The sequence below is a fragment of the Nelumbo nucifera genome, chromosome 8 (genome assembly GCF_055504915.1).
Source record: "Nelumbo nucifera cultivar China Antique chromosome 8, China Antique-T2T, whole genome shotgun sequence".
NCBI classification, from domain to species: Eukaryota; Viridiplantae; Streptophyta; class Magnoliopsida; order Proteales; family Nelumbonaceae; genus Nelumbo; species Nelumbo nucifera.
In genome coordinates this window covers 8,881,218-8,901,730 of record NC_142656.1, presented here as the reverse complement: position 1 = coordinate 8,901,730, position 20,513 = coordinate 8,881,218, and the positions used below count along the sequence as shown (strand labels likewise).

At 40.2% G+C, this 20,513-nt stretch overlaps 1 pseudogene; it reads right to left on the bottom strand.

Annotated features, from left to right (window-relative positions):
• Nucleotides 1-1,660: 1,660 nt before the first annotated feature.
• Nucleotides 1,661-2,643, bottom strand: LOC148789603 (cytidine deaminase 1 pseudogene; annotated as a pseudogene).
• Between the last annotated feature and the right edge of the window lie 17,870 nt (nucleotides 2,644-20,513).

Here is a 20,513-nt window from a genome sequence, read left to right as displayed (position 1 = left end):
CCTGATGATGGTGTGACGATGGACCCATCAGGTCTCAAGTGATTTCCGCTGCAAGTGCTGTTGCAAGCCTACAACTGTTATTGTCGCTAGAAACCCCCGTCGCCATTGCAAAATCACCCGCCGTTGCAAAATCATTGGTCGCCGCTGCAAGTCGGTCGTCGGACCTATTACTGTTGGACGCCTGGACCTGCTGCAAAATCAATGTTGGCCGTCGTAGATGAAGATCACCGCCATCGCCCGTTGTCGTAACCGCCACAGGTGGTCGGTTGGATGTGAAGGCTGAGAGGAGGGAAGGGTTAGAACGAAAATGGGAGTTGTTCTAACCCTATCCATTAGTAAGATTTGGGTGGGGATATGAAAGTCATTTTACTTTTTGTTTTTTCTATTTTATTTAAATCAGTAAAAATAAAAAATATAATCCACAAACCGCTGCCTGGGTCGAACGGTTTAGTGGTTCGACTGCCCGAGTCAGCGGTTTTCTGACTTTTTCAATGTTTTTAAGGAATTTTTTATTTATAGTATAATCGGACCCAAGGGACTGCCTGATCTGGTCCGGTTTTGAAAGCCATGAAAAAAAATATTATTTTTAAGATATTTAGCTTTGATTATTACCACCCATAAGCTCTCCTGGACAAAATCTCCAAGCTTGCTTTGCTAGCAAACTTAAGTTAAACCGTTAAAGCAACAGGGATCTTAAAACCCCAACCCACCATCTTGTTTATCCCTACTAGCGCTCTTCCAACTGATCCAATGGGTTTTTCTCTTATTTTCCCCTTCATCCCACCAAAATTTCCTTTGCAGCTTTTGGAGTGCTTCACACACTCCTTTTAGTAAAAGAAAGCAAGACATTGTATATGCATGGATGGCTAACACTACTGATTTTAATAGCACCCCCTTGTTTGCTTGAGATAGAAGTTCTTGCCAGCTTTTAGTTCTTCTCTGAGCTCTTTCTATTAGATGATAGAATAGGGCTTTTCTTGTTTTCCCTATTTCATTTGGAAGTCCAAAGGTAGATGGATGGATGTTCCACCCTCCTCATGCCTAATGAAGAAGCTATTATTTTTGGTTTAAGTTTCTATTAAAAAAAGACCTTAGATTTATCAAGATTTACCTTTTGACACTAAAGCTCTTTCATAGCATTTAATAGTTTCCAGCATGGTTTACCCCTCCCTTGGGTCTGCCCTCGTAAATTAGTAAATGTGAGATTTGCCATTTTTTTATTGACATCCATCTCCTGCTATGTTGGTTATTGCCTTCCCTAATTTTTTTATAGTTCATTGGGCCTAAACTACAAAATAATTCCCATGATTTTCTTCCACTAAAATTTAGATGGACTAAACCACAAGGAGACCGCGTTATGTGCACCCATGAGTACACTAGACAAATGTACCCTCGAATGAAAGGTGAATACGTCATCTCATCCATCTTAACTGTGAATTAATATAAACTTTCTTCTTTATCAATTGTTTGGTTGGTTAAACCGGCCATTTTTTATTCTCCTTCCCATTTTTGAGTTTGACTATCCTCCAGCGGATCCAAGCATCCATCGGCAACTCACTGCACACCGGCATTGTGAACACATAAGCCACCGACAATGGGAAAAAATTCATTGTCCCCCCGCTCTCCCTCCCCTCCATTATCACGTCCGATTGAAAGACTCCGTCAGGTTTTCATCGGGAGCTGTTCCAACTCAGCACATTCTCTGTATTTACTGGAAATAACACAGAAGGAGAAGTTGGAGAGAGAAATAACGTTCGAGAAGAGCCTAAGCAATCAGATCTATGAGACGTTGCCTGAGTGGAGAGATACGTTTCTTTGGTACAACGAATTGAAGAAGCATTTGAAGATAATTGATCTGAAATGATTTCACCCCTCCATATCAATAATGCTAACGACATCTTCAGATCGATCAATAACAGATTAACCAGGCTTTTTTTTATATTTTGAGGGAGGGGACCAAATTGCAGTGGAATACTACAAAATCACATTGTGGCAATACTGATTGCAGCAACAGTCGTGCTATGCCTTCCTATCCCACCATTGCTTTGTTCTTGTCCACCAGTGCCCCTGCCACGATCTTCTCGTACCCACCACCGCCATCACCACCAGCCACCACATACGCCACCAGCACCGCCTGAACTGGCTCCAAGCTTGGATTATACGCAGCCGATTCCACATATGACCCTTTGTAGACCTTCTGTTCAGTGTCCATTAGAGCTACCCCAGATGGGCATCCACTGTACGGCGTGTAGGATTTATTCGCCGCTTCAAGTACTGCATACTTCAATTTCTTATTATAATTGATACAACTCTGCCATTGCTATAGCATCGATTAGCCTCGCCGTTAATCTTAACGACACCGTCGTCATGGTCGTCATCGCCAAAGGTCAGGCCGTTGTGATGGGGCTCCAGAAGTAATGGCACATTCTTGTCCAGCAGATCGTTGGAATCGAATCTTTGGGGCAGGAAATGGAACCGAGTCTCTGGGGCAACGTCTCCTATCAGACGGGATAATGGAGGGGAGGGAGAGCGGGGGGACAGTGGATTTTTTTCCCGTTGCCGGTTGGTTATGCATTCACAGCATCGGTATAAAAAATGACCGGTTAAACCAGCCGAACCACTGGTTACAGAGAAAATTTCCATTAACTCGCAATTAAGACAAATGAGATGACGTATTCACATGGGTGCAGAGAACGCGGAACAAACCACAAGTACTTGATGACAAGCTCCCAGAAATATTTAAAATTTAGATCAAGAGACTAGACCACCAATTGTAGTCAAGTGTGAAATTCGCATCACATCCACCGATGAACCAATATCCTACATCCATATTCACCAAAAGAAAAACATTTTAAAGAAACTCAGTTAAAATCTGAAATAGATGACATGGTCCCATGGCGTTGTTTTCCTCCATGTCCTTCGTTTTTCTGAGAAACAATGGAGGAGAAAAACAAAAATCATGGCATTGTCTCTAGCTTCCAATAATGAGAAAGTAATGACAAATCTTACGTAAGAGATCGATCAACAAAGAGAACTCTGTTGCACCATTGAGAGTACTGAGTAGAGAGAGAGAGTCGTTGAGGGTAGATTAGAAAAAGATAGAAATTGAAAGAGCCTAGGGTTTTTGTACCAGTCATGTAATGTTTTTACCCGAAATTACCTTCATGCCCTTGCTTTCAAGTGTAACTATGCCACGTGTGTTTGTAACTAAAAGAGGGATGTAGCGAGAATCCATTCTCAAAAATTTTGAGATTTTCTCACTTTTGAGAAATGGCACTCGGATGAGATTTTCTATCCAAAAATGAATCGTAACAGTGGAAATATCACTCCTAAACAGAATTCACATCCGAAGAATCAAGAGAATCTCCAAAATTGATCCTTCGGAGTAATGACAAATGGGACCTAATTCTCCCTACATTCTAGAGAAATGAATTGATTAACCCTAATCTAATATATACAAATTCCATAAAATGGAAAAACACAACCAAATTAAATCAAATAAAGGGTAAAATATAGAGAGCTACCATATACTTTGGGGTAGTGACACTTTGATTCCAATACTCTATTCCCACCATTAGCATACCATCAAACTTAATTTTTTATGAAACCACTTTGCCCTCTTCTTTATTGTATCTACAAAACCCAAGTTTTAAACTTTTCCTATCCTCTTTCGTTTTTCTTTCCATTTGTGTGTATTATAGGTTAGAGAACTCATAACACCACTCTAAATACTTCCCCTGCAATGAATCACTCAAACACGGAGCAATAAAAAAAAGGACAAATTGACCCCATGAATGTTCAAAACTGATGAAATGCTAATGGGAGGAGTAAAGCATTGGAATAAGGAGCATAAAAGTCATTACCCCAAAATACAGGGTAGGTTTCTGCATTTGGAGAAGTGCAGAATTGAGAAATCCAGCTCTAACTCCTCCAATCCATCGTAACCTAATCTCTAGTGACTTGTGAGTGATGAATCATGAAATCAAGGATAGAAGAGTTGCGAGTGATGAATTCTGTTCTACTGTTCCAGCCAGTGGCCGGAGGAATATACATCCACTATCCACCTTCACAATATGGAATATTCCTCCTCTTCCACGTAATGGGGCCATCCACCTTCATAAACTGTTTGTTGAGAATTCTAGAAATAGACATTGATGTAACCGTTTCTGGTCACATACCATTTTTTTGTGATGTATAAATTTTTTTGACTAAGTACCTCGTTATTTGACCCGGTGGTGACGTGCCTTGGTGATGAGCTACTTGGTGGCGAACTCCCTGGTGGAGAACTGCCTGGTGGTGAGCTCCCTGGTGGAGAGTTACTTGGTGACGAACTGCTTGGTGGCGAACTCCTTGGTGGAAAACTGCCCGGTGGCGAGCTCCCTGGTGGAGAGCTACTTGGTGGCAAACTCCCTGGTGGAGAACTGCCCGGTGGAGAGCTCCCTGGTGGCGAGCTCCCTAGTGGCGAATTGCCTGGTGGCGAACTGCCCGGTGGTGAACTGCCCGGTGGCGAACTGCCTGGTGGCGAACTCCTTGGTGGCGAACTGCCTGGTGGCAAACTACCCGGTGGCGAGCTCCCTGGTGGACTCGTCATTTGACCTGCTCCTAGGCGGCCTGCAACTCAGAGGATGGTGGAGCTCCCCAGTGCAGCGCAACCCGACTATTCTCTACGTGAGGTGATTTCCTCTCCTTCGTAGGCGGCAGGAGCTGAGGGACCTGCGAGAACTGAATCAGAGGACCCGAGGGTATTTTCCCAGCGGGAACTCTCCGATGCCTAAGTTAGCATTCTGATTACAAAGAGCTTGGGGAGAAATGAGAGAGCTAGAGAGCATGGGTTACCATCCTTTTTTCCCCCTCCCTTTGGCTTTGGGGGTCGGAGTCCTTATAAAGTGGCGTCCTCGCGGGTTAGGTGGGTGAAAAGCCTTCAAACGGTAAGACTCGTCAGAACCGGGGTACGGTGGTGAACTCCTCGAGGATGTCAAGCTGGCGCTTGTGTCAGGCGGCCAGGTCGGCACCTGGGCTAGATTGTCAGGTCGGCGCCTGTGTCAGTCAGCGGGTCGGTGTCTGGGCCAGGTTGTCAGGTCGGCGCCCGTTTCAATCGGCGGGTCGGTGTCTGGGCCAGGTTGTCAGGCAGATCTTCCTGCAATACGCCAAACTACTCTTCTGGCCCCCCACTCCCGAGCTGAGAGTAACTCAGCAAAGGGAGTAGATTTCTTTTGGCCCGTAAGTCGACGAGCTAGTAAGTGCTGATCCAATTCCTTAGGCTTTGGGAGCTGCCTGTATGTGGCGAGCTGCCAGTAAGGCGAAGGGGTCTCCGCCAGTTCAGTAGTGTAGCCCTTAGGCTCTGGGGCAATTATAGTTCACTTTTGCTGATTTTGCTCCTGCTGAGGAAGCGACTGGATATTTAGCAATAGTGTGGCCCGTAGGCTTTGGGAGTGATTTGTAGTCTACTCTTCTTTGACTTTTGCCCGTGCCGGAGAGGCAACCGGGTCTTAAGCAGTAACATGGCCCATAGGCTTTGGGAGTGACTTGTAGTCTACTCTTCTTTGACTTTTGCCCGTGCCGGAGAGGCAACCGGGTCTCAAGCAGTAATGTGGCCCGTAGGCTTTGGAAGTGACTCGTAGTCTACTCTTTTTTTATTTTGCCCATGCCGGAGAGGTGACCAGGTCTTAAGCAATAATGTGGCCCGTAGGCTTTGCCTGTGAGGTGTCAAGCTATGATTGTGCAGCATCAGCTTCGTAATGCCGGTCGCCCACTCCTACAAGAAGCTACTAGGAGCTCGACCTTCGGGGGCAGCACTACTAACTTTAGGTCGCCAGCTCACACGGGAGCCTTGGAAGGCTCGACCGGTAAGGGCGCCTATGTAGTCTGTTGGCCGCCAACTCCCGCGGAAGCCACAAAGAGCTCATCTTTGTAGGGGGGACCTTGCAGAAAGGACTGATGAGGCATTATCTGAATTGAAAGTAAGGTTAGTAGAGCTACTTAGTCTGTTAGCTCCCTGCATAGTCTTTGAGTTCATAAAAAATGTAAACTATAAAGCGATAGCTTCAATTTCTAAAAAGTGAGGACTTAGCTGGTAAGATGAGAACTTAGCTTTTTGTAGCGTGTTCCCACAAATGGCGCCAATTGATGTAACCGTTTCTGGTCACGTACCATTTTTTTGTGATGTATAATTTTTTTTTGGCTAAGTACCTCGTTATTTGACCCGGTGGTGACGTGCCTTGGTGATGAGCTACTTGGTGGTGAACTCCCTGGTGGAGAACTGCCTGGTGGCGAGCTCCCTGGTGGAGAGCTACTTGGTGACGAACTGCTTGGTGGCGAACTCCCTGGTGGAGAATTGCCCGGTGGCGAGCTCCCTCGTGGAGAGCTACTTGGTGGCAAACTCCCTGGTGGAGAACTGCCCGGTAGCGAGCTCCCTGGTGGTGAAATGCCTGGTGGGGAACTGCCCGGTGGTGAACTGCCCGGTGCCGAACTGCCTGGTGGCAAACTGCCTGGTGGCGAGCTCCCTGGTGGCGAACTGCCCGGTGGTGAGCTCCCTGGTGGTGAACTCCCTGGTGGACTCATCATTTGACTTGCTCCTAGGCGGCCTGCAACTCAGAGGATGGTGGAGCTCCCTGGTGCAGCGCAACCCTACTACTCTCTGCGTGAGGTGATTTCCTCTCCTTTGTAGGCGGCGGGAGTTGAGGGACCTGTGAGAACTGAATTAGAGGACCCAGGGGTATTTTCCCGACGGGGACTCCCCGATGCCTAAGTTAGCATTCTAGTTACAGAGAGCTTGGGGAGAAATGAGAGAGCTAGAGAGCAGGGGTTACCATCCTTTTTTCCCCCTCCCTTTGGCTTTGGGGGTCGGAGTCCTTATATAGTGGCGTCCTCGCGGGTTAGGTGGGTGAAAAGCCTTCAAACGGTAAGACTCGTCAGAACCGGGGTACGGTGGTGAACTCCTCAAGGTTGTCAAGCTGGCGCTTGTGTTTGGCGGCCAGGTCGGTGTCTGGCGGCCAAGTCGGTGCCTGGGCCAGGTTGTCAGGTCGGCTCCTATGTTAGTCGACGGGTCGGTGTCTGGGCCAGGTTGTCAGGTCGGCGCCTGTGTCAGTCGGCAGGTCAGTGTCTGGGCCAGGTTGTCAGGTCGGCGCCCGTGTCAGTCGGCAGGTTGGTGTCTGGGCCAGGTTGTCAGGCAGATCTTCCTACGATACGCCAAACTACTCTTATGTACCGAACTACCCTACAAGTGGCGAGCTGCCCGGGGGAGCTATGCCGAGCTGCTTGTGGTGAGCTTTGCCGAGCTGTCTGGCTCCTTGGTGGCGAGGTCCTTGGAGAGCTGCCTAGCTCCTTGGTGAGCTACCGAGCTCCTTGCCGAGCTCCTTGGTGAGCTACTGAGCTCGCGGGGTATGCCGTTATGGTTCATCGGTGGGCGTCTTATGGGTTGTCAGGTCGGCCAGGTCGGATCATGTGCCAGGCTGATCCGGCCAGGCTACGCAGGCCGTGCGCAGGCCGCGCCAGGCCGCCCGTAGGCCGCGTGCAGGTCGCACCAGGTCGGTCAGACCGGTGCCCGGGTGGAACACCAATTTGGTAAGTTGCTGCCTGGGTGTTTGTCTAGTTGTCACAAGGTGCCACGTGTCACAATTTCACTGGAGGGCCAAATATGCCCTCATCAGATATGAATATGACCATTCGTCATCCCCTTTTTATACTGATTTCGGATTTCCTTCTAATAAAAAAATCATTCTAAGAAGGGAGAAAGGGGCCAACAGCTTATGTTGTAGGAGAGTTTTTGGGAATGCCACTTATTATGAGAGTAGGTAAATTAGTAATTGCCCCTTTGATCAAAAGCAAAAACATGGGGTGAAACAGGTGAATCGTGTGCCCAGCCCAAAAACTCTCATATGCTATCGGCCCCGACAGCCAAAATTACATCCCAATTGTTCTCAATATTCTTTTAATCAAAAAGATAACCAAAAGATTGGGGAACGGGATCTGCTCTACATACAGGGCGCCTTACAGTCTCATCCACCGTGCATTGAAAATATCTCCCGTAAATAATAACTTATAAGTACGGAAGATGTTTCCAATGTATAGTAGGATGTGCGCATAAAATAGATGTGAAGCACTCTGTGAAGAGCAGATCTGGTCTCAAGGATTGGGTGGGTTAAGTTGACGTGTCATGCCCGAGAACATTCCCTCCAAGCTCCAACAGACAAAAGTCTTATCTCCAACAAGATCTCTGCGTCCACACATCTCACCGATTGGGAACCACCGTATATGAGATGTGCGGATATAAATCATGTTGAAACGTGGGAACGGTTCTGTTGGAACTTGGAAGGAGATCCCAACTCTCTTCAGCCATGTCCCCATCCGCCAGGCCTGAGGCCGCCGTACAAAGAAGAATAAAAAAGAGATCATTATTAAGGCTGAGACCGATAATGCCTAGAAAGAGAGGTTTTGTGCACTAAACAAGTAAACACCATTGGCAGCCGTTGAGTGATTTGTATCTTTAGTGACTATTGACTGGAGTGGGGATGAATCTAGTCGGGCCGGAGGTGGAGAAGACTAGTGCTGACGTTGGAAATTAAGCGGGTTGAAATTCTTGATTGGAACTAATTAATTAGTTACTTAGTTAGTTACAGTTGGTTAAATACTAGATTTTTCTGAGTTCCAAATATCAGGTTGTTAATTGACAAACTGGAACCGCAATTCGGTTACATACTGTATCCGGACCCGAATCTGGAAAATAGATTATTGCCACCTAAGTTGAACGCGTACGTGTTGTTGAAATGACTACTAGAAGAATAGAACTGCAAAGTGGGATTAGCAGTGGATCTCAACAACAACTAAACCCATATGTGTGTCCAGAATTTGATGTTTCAATGTTCAATCCCATCATGGCGCACCCGCACCCGACACTCCCGGGCCCCGGGCAGGAAAATCTTCATCATAATTAAGGGTTGAAGGACAAAATTATAAAACGCTATCTTTCTTCAATCTTCGTTATTGATGCTCTTCCTCTCGAAGCCTCTTCATAGATTTTTCCAAACAATGGCCTTTTGGTTCTGTTTGGTTTTACTTCCGTAAAATGAAAATGAAAAAATAAACAATTATTTTCCCGAAAATAATGATATTTTATAGTTAGGGCTGCAAGTCTGCAACTTGGGCTGGGCTAGCCAAACCATACCCTACCCCTACCCGAAAAGGTTAGGTTTGGGGCAGGATCAGGTTAGTGTTGAAACCAGTTTCTACTTGGATTGGTTTAGGGTTGACCCATTGGGAAACCTAATCCAACCCGAACCCAATTCTATTATTATTCTGTTGGGTGTGGGTCCAGCTCATATGGAGGGGCCCACCTCACCTTTATTTGTTCCCAAAAAAGAGCCGGATAGTGGAAGAAAGGCTTCCACCTTTCGGTTTCAAATTCGTAACCACCAAACAGAGAAGAACAAAGAAAAAAAAAACACAGAACCAAAAGGTTTTTCTGGTTCTTTGAGTTTTGTGAAGAAGAGGAAAAAACTGGCTCTTGTTCCATTCAAGATCAAGTTCGGAGGTGACTTTCAAGCTCGTTCTTGATGATATTAAGTGCTGGAATTAAGAATCCCACTTCAGTTCAGATTTGGTGATTCTTCTTCTTTTTCTCTACTTCTCAGTTCAGATTTACAACAACTTGATAAGATCTAAACTTATGTTTGTGTTGTATCCACCTTGCATTTGGTGATGTTAATGCTGTTCTTGTGAGCCAAGGATTATTTCCTTGATGTTTGTAAGCCTCTAGTTACAACTAGAAAAAACTATTGTACCCATTAATTTCTGAAATAGTGGAAGACTTTTACGGACCATAGGTCCCGTGGTCTTTCCCTGATTTTGGGGTTTTTCATGTAAAAATTCTGGTGTGCTATTGTGTGGTAATTGTTATCTGTTTTTTTTTTTTTTTGTTACTTGGCTGAATTGTTTACTTGTTATTATTGTTGTTGGTAAACCCATTTTGACACACAAATTTGGGGGAAAGGTTCTTGTTGTCCTAGGATTGGTTTTACATTCATTTCTACTACTATAGTGTAACTTGCCCAACAGTGGTATCAGAGTCAGGTTGGCTGAAATTAATTGTTTGTGTTGATTCAAATAGAGGAATCCTCGGGTGTTATGATAAAATTGACTTCATCGAATTATGTCATTTGGAAACCCAAAATGGAGGACATTCTTTATTGCAAAGATTTGTACCTACCCATAAGAGGAGATGAAGTAAAGCCAAGTGACAAGTCAAGTGATGAATGGGGAATCATGCATAGAAAAATTGTAGGCCAAATCCGACAGTGGATCGACCACAGTATTTTTCACCATGTTGCACAAGAAACTAGGACTGATGTTTTATGGAAAAAATTAGAATCTATGTATGAAAGGAAAACAGGTTTAAACAATGCTGCCTTGATTAGAAAACTAGCACACTTGAGATATAAAGATGGGACTAATATGTCCGAACATTTGAGTGATTTTCAAGCTTTGATAAATTAATTGACTACTATGAAATTGAATCTGGATGATGAAGTGTAGGCCTTGTTGTTACTTAGTTCCTTGCCTGACAGTTGGGAAACCTTGGTGGTTTCAGTCATTAATTCAGTCCCTAATGGTATAGTAACCATTGACACAGTCAAAGATGCTTTGTTAAATGAAGAGTCCAGGAGGAAAAAACAAGGGACTTACTCAGAATCTCAAGCTCTTGTAACAAAAAAGAAAGAAAGACTTGGAAGAAGTAAGAGCAGAGGTCCCCATAACAAATATGATAAAATCAGAGGAAGGTCCAGGTCCAAGAAAAATATCATTTGTCATCACTGTAATAAATCGGGACATTACAAAAATTAATGCAGAGTCTGGAAAAGAGAACAAGCCAAAGGAAAAGGTGAAGGCAAGAAAGAAGAAAAATATACTACAGCTGTTGCAGCCGAGGGTGATGTTGTTATTGTTTGTGATGATAATTATGTCAACTTTGCATGCCCAGACAGTGATTGGGTCATAGATTCGGGTGCTTCCTTTCATGTTACTCCCCATGGTGAATTTTTCACAACTTACACTACAGGTGATTTTGGACATGTTCGTATGGAGAATAATGGTACATACAAGATTGTTGGCATGGGAGACATTTGTCTAGATTGCAATACTTGTTGCAAATTAATTTTGAAGAATGTTAGACATGTTCCTGATATCCGCCTAAATCTGATTTCCACAAGTAGGTTAGATGATGAAGGTTATGCAAATACCTTCAGTGATGGAAAATGGAAGCTCAGTCGGGGCTCACTCATTGTGGCAAAGGGAAAGAAGCACAATACCCTTTATGTGATGCAAGCAAGGTTGAGCAAAGGAGAGGTGAATGCAGTTCATGATTCATCCATTGAGCTTTGGCACCGGAGGCTTGGACATTTAAGTGAAAAGGACTTCAGATACTTTCTAGAGAAAATCTTCTTCTTGATGTGAAAGGTATGCCTCTTGAAACATGTGTACATTGCTTAGCTGGCAAATAGAGTAGAGTTGCATTTCATAAATTTCCTCCATCTAGAAAGCCTCATGTTTTAGATTTAGTTCACACTGATGTTTGATACATGAAAGATAGATATCTTGGTGGTGCATTATATTTTGTGACATTTATTGATGACCACTCCAAAAAAGTGTGGACATTTGCCTTGAAATCTAAGGATCAGGTGTTGGATGTTTTCAAGTATTTTTATGCCGAGGTTAAGAGAGAAACAGGGAATAAGTTGAAGTGCATCCGAGCTGATAATGGTGGTGAATATAGGAGTCCTTTTGAAGAATATTGTAGGATCCATGGTATCAGGCTTGAGAAAAGTGTTCATAAGACTCATCAACACAATGGAGTAGCAGAGAGAATGAACTGAACAATTACTGACAGAATCAGATGCATGCTCTCTCATGCTAAGTTACCTAAATCCTTTTGGGGTGAGGCTATGAGAACTACAGTTGACCTCATCAACCTTTCTCCTTCAGTTCCTTTGAATGGAGATACTCCTGAAAGAGTTTGGACAGTAAAAGCCATATCATACAGTCATTTGAAAGTGTTTGGCTACAAAGTATTTGTTCATATTCCTAGAGATGAAATATCCAAGCTTGATGACAAGGCTAAACAGTGCATCTTCTTAGGCTATGGGCACGAAGAGTTTGGTACAGGTTATGGGATCTAGTGGACAAGAAAGTGATCAGAAGTAGAGATGTTGTATTTTTTAGGATCAAACAATTAAAGATATAGAGAAAATTGAGAAGCCAAAATTCTCTGTTGATGTTCCAATTAACTTGGATCCGGTTTTCCCACCTACAGTTGATGGTGATCACAGGGGAGCTGTACCAAATGAACAGGATGAAACAGTTAGTGATGAAACTCCTATAAATGAAAATACAGAGGAAATACAGAATGAACTTGTATCTCCATTTCCTTCACCACAAGTTCAACTTAGAAGATCAACTAGAGAGAGAAGACCTTCCACTAGGTATCATCCACATGAGTATGTGATGCTGATAGATGGGGGAGAGCCAAAGACTTATCAAGAGGCTATGTCACATGACAAAAAAGATGAGTGGCTAAAAGCAATGCAAGAGGAATTAAAATCCTTGCATGAGAATCACACATATGATTTGGTGAAACTACCAAAGGGGAAAAGGGCACTCAAAAACAAATGGGTTTATAAATTGAAATCTGATGAGAGTGGCTCACAACTAAAATACAAGGCAAGGCTGGTTGTGAAGGGTTTCAATCAAAAAAAGGGTGTCGACTTTGAAGAAATAATCTCTCCTGTGATGAAAATGTCTTCTATTCGAGTTGTGCTTGGACTAGTTGCAAGTCTAAATTCGGAAGTTGAACAATTTGATGTGAAGACTACCTTTTTTCATGGTGATTTGGAAGAAGAAATCTATATGGAGCAACCAGAGGGACTCAAAGAAAAAGGAAAAGAACATTTGGTGTGCAAAATAAACAAAAGCTTGTATGGGTTGAAACAAGCACCAAGATATTGGTACAACAAATTTGACTCGTTCATGGTTGACCATGGGTACACTAGGACCACTTCAGATCATTGTGTGTTTGTAAAGAAATTTTCTGGTGGTGATTTCATTATTCTCTTGCTTTATGTTGATAATTGGACATGATTCTAATAAGATTGACAGGTTAAAAAATTAGCTTAGCAAGTCTTTTGCAATGAAGGAATTGGGACCAGCTAAACAGATTCTTGGTATGAAGATCTCTTGAGATAGACAAAATGGGAAGTTATGGTTATCTCAAGAAAAATATATTAAGAAGGTTCTTGAGAGGTTCAACATGAACAATGCAAAACCAGTGACTACTCCACTTGCAGGTCATTTCAAGCTCAACACTAAACAATGTCCTACAAGTGAGAAAGACAAATTTGAAATGAAGAAAGTGTCTTATGCTTCGGCAGTTGGCAATTTAATGTATGATATGGTGCGCACGAGGCCAGATATTGCTCATGTTGTTGGTATAGTTATTCGATTTCACTCTAACATCGACAAAGAACATTGGACAGCAGTAAAATGGATATTTAGGTATCTCAAAGGTACTTCTCAGATATGCTTATGCTTTGGGAATGGTAAAGTCATGTTGGATAGGTACACTGATGCAGACATAACTGGTGATGTTGAATCCCGAAAATCCATTTCGGGATATTTAATGACTTTTGCAAGGGGAGCAATTTCATGGCAATCCAAACTTCAAAAGTGTGTTGCATTGTCTATTACAGAGGTTGAATACATTGCAGCTACAGATGCCTGTAAGAAGATCCTATGGTTGAAGAAGTTCTTACAAGAATTGGGCATGAAGCAAGAAAGATATGCTATCTATTGTGACAGTCAAAATGCTATCCATCTCTCTAAAAATCCAACTTTCCACTCAAGATCCAAACACATTGATGTAAAGTACCACTGGATTCGGGATATGTTAGATATGAAGTTGTTGAACATTGAGAAGATTCATGCTGATGAGAATGGTGCAGACATGTTAACAAAATCCTTGCCTAGAGACAAATTTGAATTCTACAAAGAAGTTGTGGGCTTGGTGAAGCCCCCCATATGAGCTGGAAGGGGAGAATTGTTGGGTGTGGGTCCAGCCCATATGGAGGGGCCCACCCCACCTTTATTTGCTCCCAAAAAGGAGCCGGATAGTGGAAGAAAGGCTTCCACCTTTCAGTTTCAAATTCGTAACCACCGAACAGAGAAGAACGAAGAAAAAAAAAAACATAGAACCAAAAGGTTTTTCTAGTTCTTTGAGTTTTGTGAAAAAGAGGAAAAAGCTAGCTCTTGTTCCATTCAAGATCAAGTTCGGAGGTGCCTTTCAAGCCCGTTCTTGATGATATTAAGTGTTGGAGTTAAGAATCCCACTCCATATCCAATTTGGTGATTCTTCTTCTTTTTCTCTACTTCTCAGTTCAAATTTACAGCAACTTGGTGAGATCTAAACTTATGTTTGTGTTGTATCCACCTTGCATTTGGTGATGTTAATGTTGTTCTTGTGAGCCAAGGATTATTTCCTTGATGTTTGTAAGCCTCTAGTTGCAACTAGAGAAAACTATTGTACCCATTAATTTCTGAATTAGTGGAAGACTTTTACGGACCATAGGTCCCGTGGTTTTTCCCCAATTTTGGGGTTTTTCACGTGAAAATTCTGGTGTGCTATTGTATGGGGATTGTTATCTGTTTTTTTGTTACTTGGCTTAATTGTTTACTTGTTATTATTATTGTTGGTAACCCATTTTGACACACAAATTTGGGGGAAAGGTTCTTGCTGTCCTGGGATTTGTTTTACATTCATTTCTGCTACTATAGTTTAACTTGCCCAACATATTCATAGTCCTGTTACGCGCATACCATCATATCCAATTGTCTTTAACTCTTCAGCCTTAACCCGAATGTCAAGGTGTTGGTGATTTTCATTCCATAATTTTATGTTTTATCATTGTTGACTTTTTATTTTAGATTTTCAATAGGAGATTTATTATAATTCATAATAAGCTCTGGTCATTATATGGTCATAAAAATTCAGTTTAGATATTTGATTCAAAAATTAAAGAACTTGAGAGATTCTATGAGATTTTAAGAGAATTGAATGAGAGAAAGGTCAAGTTGATTGGATAAGGGATAGGGTTAGGTTGGGTTAGGGTTAGGCTGGGGGTTCATTACATCAGCCAACCTAGTTGGGTTAGAATTGACCTCAACCGAACCTAACTCAGCCCGATTTTGATACCTATATTTGTTCATTTAATTTACATGTAAAATAGTTGTAGGAAAGAACACTTTTTTTCCTGAACAAAGGTTCATCCTCTCAATTCATATCAAGCAATAAATTCATGCTAGTGGGGACTCGTGCAATGCATGGGAAAATCTGAAAGATTGAATAATTTTATTTATTATTAATTAATTGATAAATTAAAAATCAATTTTTTTTGTTAGTTAACTAAAAATATTCAAAGTTACTATTAATATTTAAAATTTTAATAATTGTATTATTCATTTAATGTTGATTTACAAAAAAATAATTATTGTTAATTTAATATGAGCAAATATTTTTAATAAATTTAATTTTATTAATCATTTGTAGTACTTTTAATAAATGTTATCATTTTTATTATCTTTAAATGAACTTTTGATTGACTTTAAATAAATAAAAACAATTACAAAAGCTAGCATTTTTATTAATTTCACTAATAATTAACAATTATATAAGAATGGCAATAGGGCGGGTTCGGGGTGGAGCACCCCATCCCTATCCCCGTCCCAGAGTCAAGACACTTTACCCCATCTGTGCCCTGTCCCCATTGTTAACCGGATCCGATGCAAGGCACCCACTTCCCGTTAGGGGCGAGGAATCCTCGAATTTTCTCACCTCGTCCTTAGTGTTAGGTGAATTCATGCAAGGCACCCACTCCTCATCAAGGATGGGGAATCCTTAAATTTTCCTCACCCCATCCCCAGTGTCGAGAGGGGTCAAGGCAAGGCACCCACTCCCCGTCACTGAATATCAACCACATAGTAAATTTCTAAAAGTACACTAAATTGTCTTTAATTTTAAAAATGTAATTTTATGAAAATTTTAGAAAATTTATTGCATGTGTAATTTTGAAAATTTAATCAATTTTATTTTTAAATTGTTATTAAATAATTTAATTTCTTTTTAAATGGTTTACTTGGAGAATTACACTAATTTATCTTATATTTTCTAATATAAATTAATTAATAATTTCATTTTCCAACTTTATAATATTTTATTCCCCCATCTGCATTTGGTTATTAACTATAATAATATAATAATAGCAATAACTAAAATTTTATACTTTTTGATAATTGTAAAATATAATTCTCAATTTTATAGAAATTAGTTAAAGAGTTTTCAATTTCTATAAAATGTTGTTAATTAACTTGAATATAATAATATTTACCCAAAATACTTTAAATAGTCAAAATGAGTTAATTAATAACTATATTTATTAATTTTTGGTAATTTACTAACCATATTTAATAAATTTTGGCAATAAGACTATTTAATACTCATTGAATATGGGTTGGATTAAATAGTAATCATGTTTAACTATTTATTAATTAATATGAATATTTTAAATGAGAGAGAGTGGATATAGATTGGGGGAGAGATTTTAGGAATTGATTGGCGAATGGGGTAACATGATAAGTTCGTAATGGCTTATAGCCTTAGAGGAGATATCTTAAGAGAGATATTTTAGAAAAATTTTTAGATAGCTGAGTTGGGAATAGCAACATGTCTTAATGGGAGTGGTGGGAAGGGGAGAGGAGAGAGAGCCAAGGAGAATGTAGGGGAGTTCAGATCTGCGCCCCACAACGTCCCATAGCACATCCCTACCGTGTATTGGGAACATCTCCGGATGATGACATCATCATTTTTGGTACATCATAAAGAGATGTTTTCAATACACGGTAGAGATGTGTTGTGAGACGTTGTGGGGTGCAGATGTGAACTCAATGCAGGGTGGGGATAATGGAGCAAGGAGAGGCATGCTGACGTGGACCATCTTGCTATATATATATATATATATATATGGCCCTGTGTGATGCACGAGAAGGGGCATTCCTCCCTATCCCTCGCCCCCATAGTCAAAACACTCTACCCCATTCCCGCCTCGTCCCCAATTGTGGGGCTGGTTCAAGGCAAGGCACCCATTCCTTGTCGGGGATGGGGAATCTCCAAATTTTCTACAGCCCGAGACAACCACATAAAAGTAATCTAATTTGTGGATATTTTACAAATAGGATTATGGAAATTTGGGGGTATTTTAGGAATTGGATTATGACAATTTGGGGTATTTTATAAATAGAATTGTGGGATCCTAGGATTATAAGAATATGAGGAAAACTTACAAGAGTCCAGATCTCTTGCCCTCAAGGACTCTACCCACGTCTACCCACATAAAATTGCAGCCACACATGGAGAACATCTCATCCTCCTAAGTAGTATTATGCATGGGGAGATATTCTTAATGCATGGGAGTAGTGTGTTGTGGGTAGACGTGGGCAGAGTTCTTATGGGCAAGAGATCTAAAGTCAACTCAGAGATATTTTAAAAATCAATATTAAATCTACTGATATTTTTCTAATTTACCATCGGGTTTGGGGAATTATATGCAAACCCCATCCCTGATTTGGAGCAAAAATATTTCCCCGTCCCCACCCTATCTCTTTCTCATCCCTATTTAAAATTTGAGAAAACTTGTCTCGTTTGGGGTGGGCAGGGTAGGGCCCTAGTTTTATAGGGAAAATTTCCGTCCCTACAATTCTAATAATTTTCTATAAATAATTAACTAACAGTAAATTAAATAACAATAAATTACAATATTTTATGATAATTTCCAAAAATTATTGAAATTGTTGTTGATTAGCAAAAATGTATAGTAAATTGGTTATTTCCAAAAATTTTTGGTTTGGTTAGTCAGTTCAAATCAAGTTTAAATTTTAAGAAAAATGCAATGGCATTATTAAAAAATAAATTTTAAAATTAAATTTATGATATAAACTATTTTAACCTAAGAAATATTGGAATCTTCCCATGATCCCGTATTAAAGAAATATATTTAAAATATAAAATAGTAATATATATATATATATATGGTCAGGTCGTTTGATTTTAGTTAGTTTACAAATGGCCAAAGCGAAACTGATCCAACCCAATCAGGTTGGGAAATTGTTGAACCAAAGTCGATTGAAAATACTAGAAATCGGGTTGGTCAATTTCATTAGTTTGATTTGGAATGGCAACGAGGCGGGGCAGTGTCGAGGAGCCTCTCCCCATCCCCATCCCCGTGAAAATCCCTGTCCTCGCTAACAGGAACAAAGTTATCCCCATCCCTATCTCCACAGGGATCCCCACTCCCCGTGATTCTTTATAATGTCAACCATTATGTTTTTGTTTTTTATTTTATTAAAAAAATAAAAATAAAATAATTAAAATTTACAATCCTATTAAAAAATATTCAACCATATTTTTAAAAATATTAACATGTAGATGTATGTGTACATATATACATATATAAACATATGTAGGGATCGAGGTCCACACGAGGTAGGGAGTGCTCTCCCTGTCCCACCAACGGGGATGAAAATTTCTCCATCTCTTTCCCCCCGGGGGAAAAATCATCCCCATCCCTGCCCCATTTAGAATAGATTCCCACGGGGATCGGGGAATTGAGAAAATTGCCTTCTCTAAGTTTGATAAACAATTTTATCTAAAATTAATTATTATTATTTTTGTAGTATAAAAAAATATTAAAAATAATATACAAAATATAAATGATTATCAATTATTATATAAAACAAATGTATACTCATATTTCTATTATTTATCTTTAACTTAATAAATCCCATACATCGCACGAATACGTGCTAGTTTAATAGTTATAGGAAACAACACTTTTTTCCTCTGAATTCATATCATGCAATATACTCATATATTTCGATCAACTGCAACATATTTTTAATTTTTCTATCGTATTATCATTTTCCAACAAAATCGTACAATTGTTTAGCTGAAACTAATGTGCAACCAATGAAAAACTCTGTGTTTGCTTGGCTCCTGTACAATGGAGTAATTAAGGACTAAGGAGGAAGAGAAACCATTAGGTCTCTAGATTCAAAACCCACAAAATCTTACTCTTAGGCTAAGTTTGGTTTGAAGGAAAAGGAAGGATAAAGATAGAAAAACCTATACAAGGTTTGTAAAGATTTTCTAACTTTTCTTTCCTCTCCCTACTTTTTTCTTGAAACCAAACATAGCATTAAGTCTTAATCATGTTTATGGTGATGCATAAACACGTCATCAAAAAGAATGACAACGCATAAATTGATCAACATGGAAACATGACACATGGAATGGAATTGGACTTTCCCAGCTAGGCTCCACCAATGATCATTCATCCCATTAATTCAGTAATTAATTAAGAAAAGAAAAGAAAAGAAGTGTTGGCTTGTGGGGAACCTTGTCTTGTCTGCCACAAAGAAAACAGCTTCATAACCGTTGAATGATATACTTTGCTTGTTTTGGAATCGATCGACCAGACCAGACCAAGCATAGGCGCATGAAAAGAGCCAAGCAATTACAAGGGTCGAGTTTGCTCTATATAAACGCAAATAGATCTTCCGCCCAGTAAGAAATTAGACATGACCTTCAATGAAAACACTTGAAAAAAAAAGTCAAAGTGCAAAGTGGGTCTATTATATTGATTTTTTTCTATTTATTATTATTAATTTCCATTTTAGCCTTGGTTAATTTCATTTCATCAAGTCAAACCATCCTGCCATCTTCGTTTTTCTTTTTCATTGCAATAGAAAATCACCATATTCATTTTACCCTTTAATAGAATTTTAACAAATGGGTTAATGATCTTTGAATGCTATAGAGGAAGTTAATAATCCACTTTGTTTTCTTGAGAGAGACACGCATTAAGGTTTTATTTGGTTTGCATAACAAAACAAAGAAAAAACAGATTATTTGCAGAAAATGTCATTTTACAATGTTTGGTTGCATGTAAGGTAGCAGTGGAAAATGAATGTTTTGCATATATAAAGTGAAAGTGAGTAATACTCTTTTATATATATTCCAAGTTAAGTAAAACACCAAGAAAACAAGAAAAATAATCCATTTTCCCATGAAACGTGATCATGAAAATCATTTGCTTTCAATATTCATTTTATATTTCAACTAAGCGCAGCCTAAACACTCAATTGGTTGCACGTAATATGGCTCGATCTCTATAAAATTAAAAGTTTTCCAAAATTAAAAGATAACAGTAGTTGGAGTGTTGCATTCCCTCTATTTTTCTTAATAAAGGACTGGTATTTTCTATTCTAATAATCAAATCAAATTCAGATAATCGGAACAAAGTAACCAATTGTCAAATTTATGAAACTTATACCATTTTGTTGATTGGATTGAACATGGATATGACCTGATTCAAATTCAACAAATATCCAAACCGATTACACCATTAACATACATATAA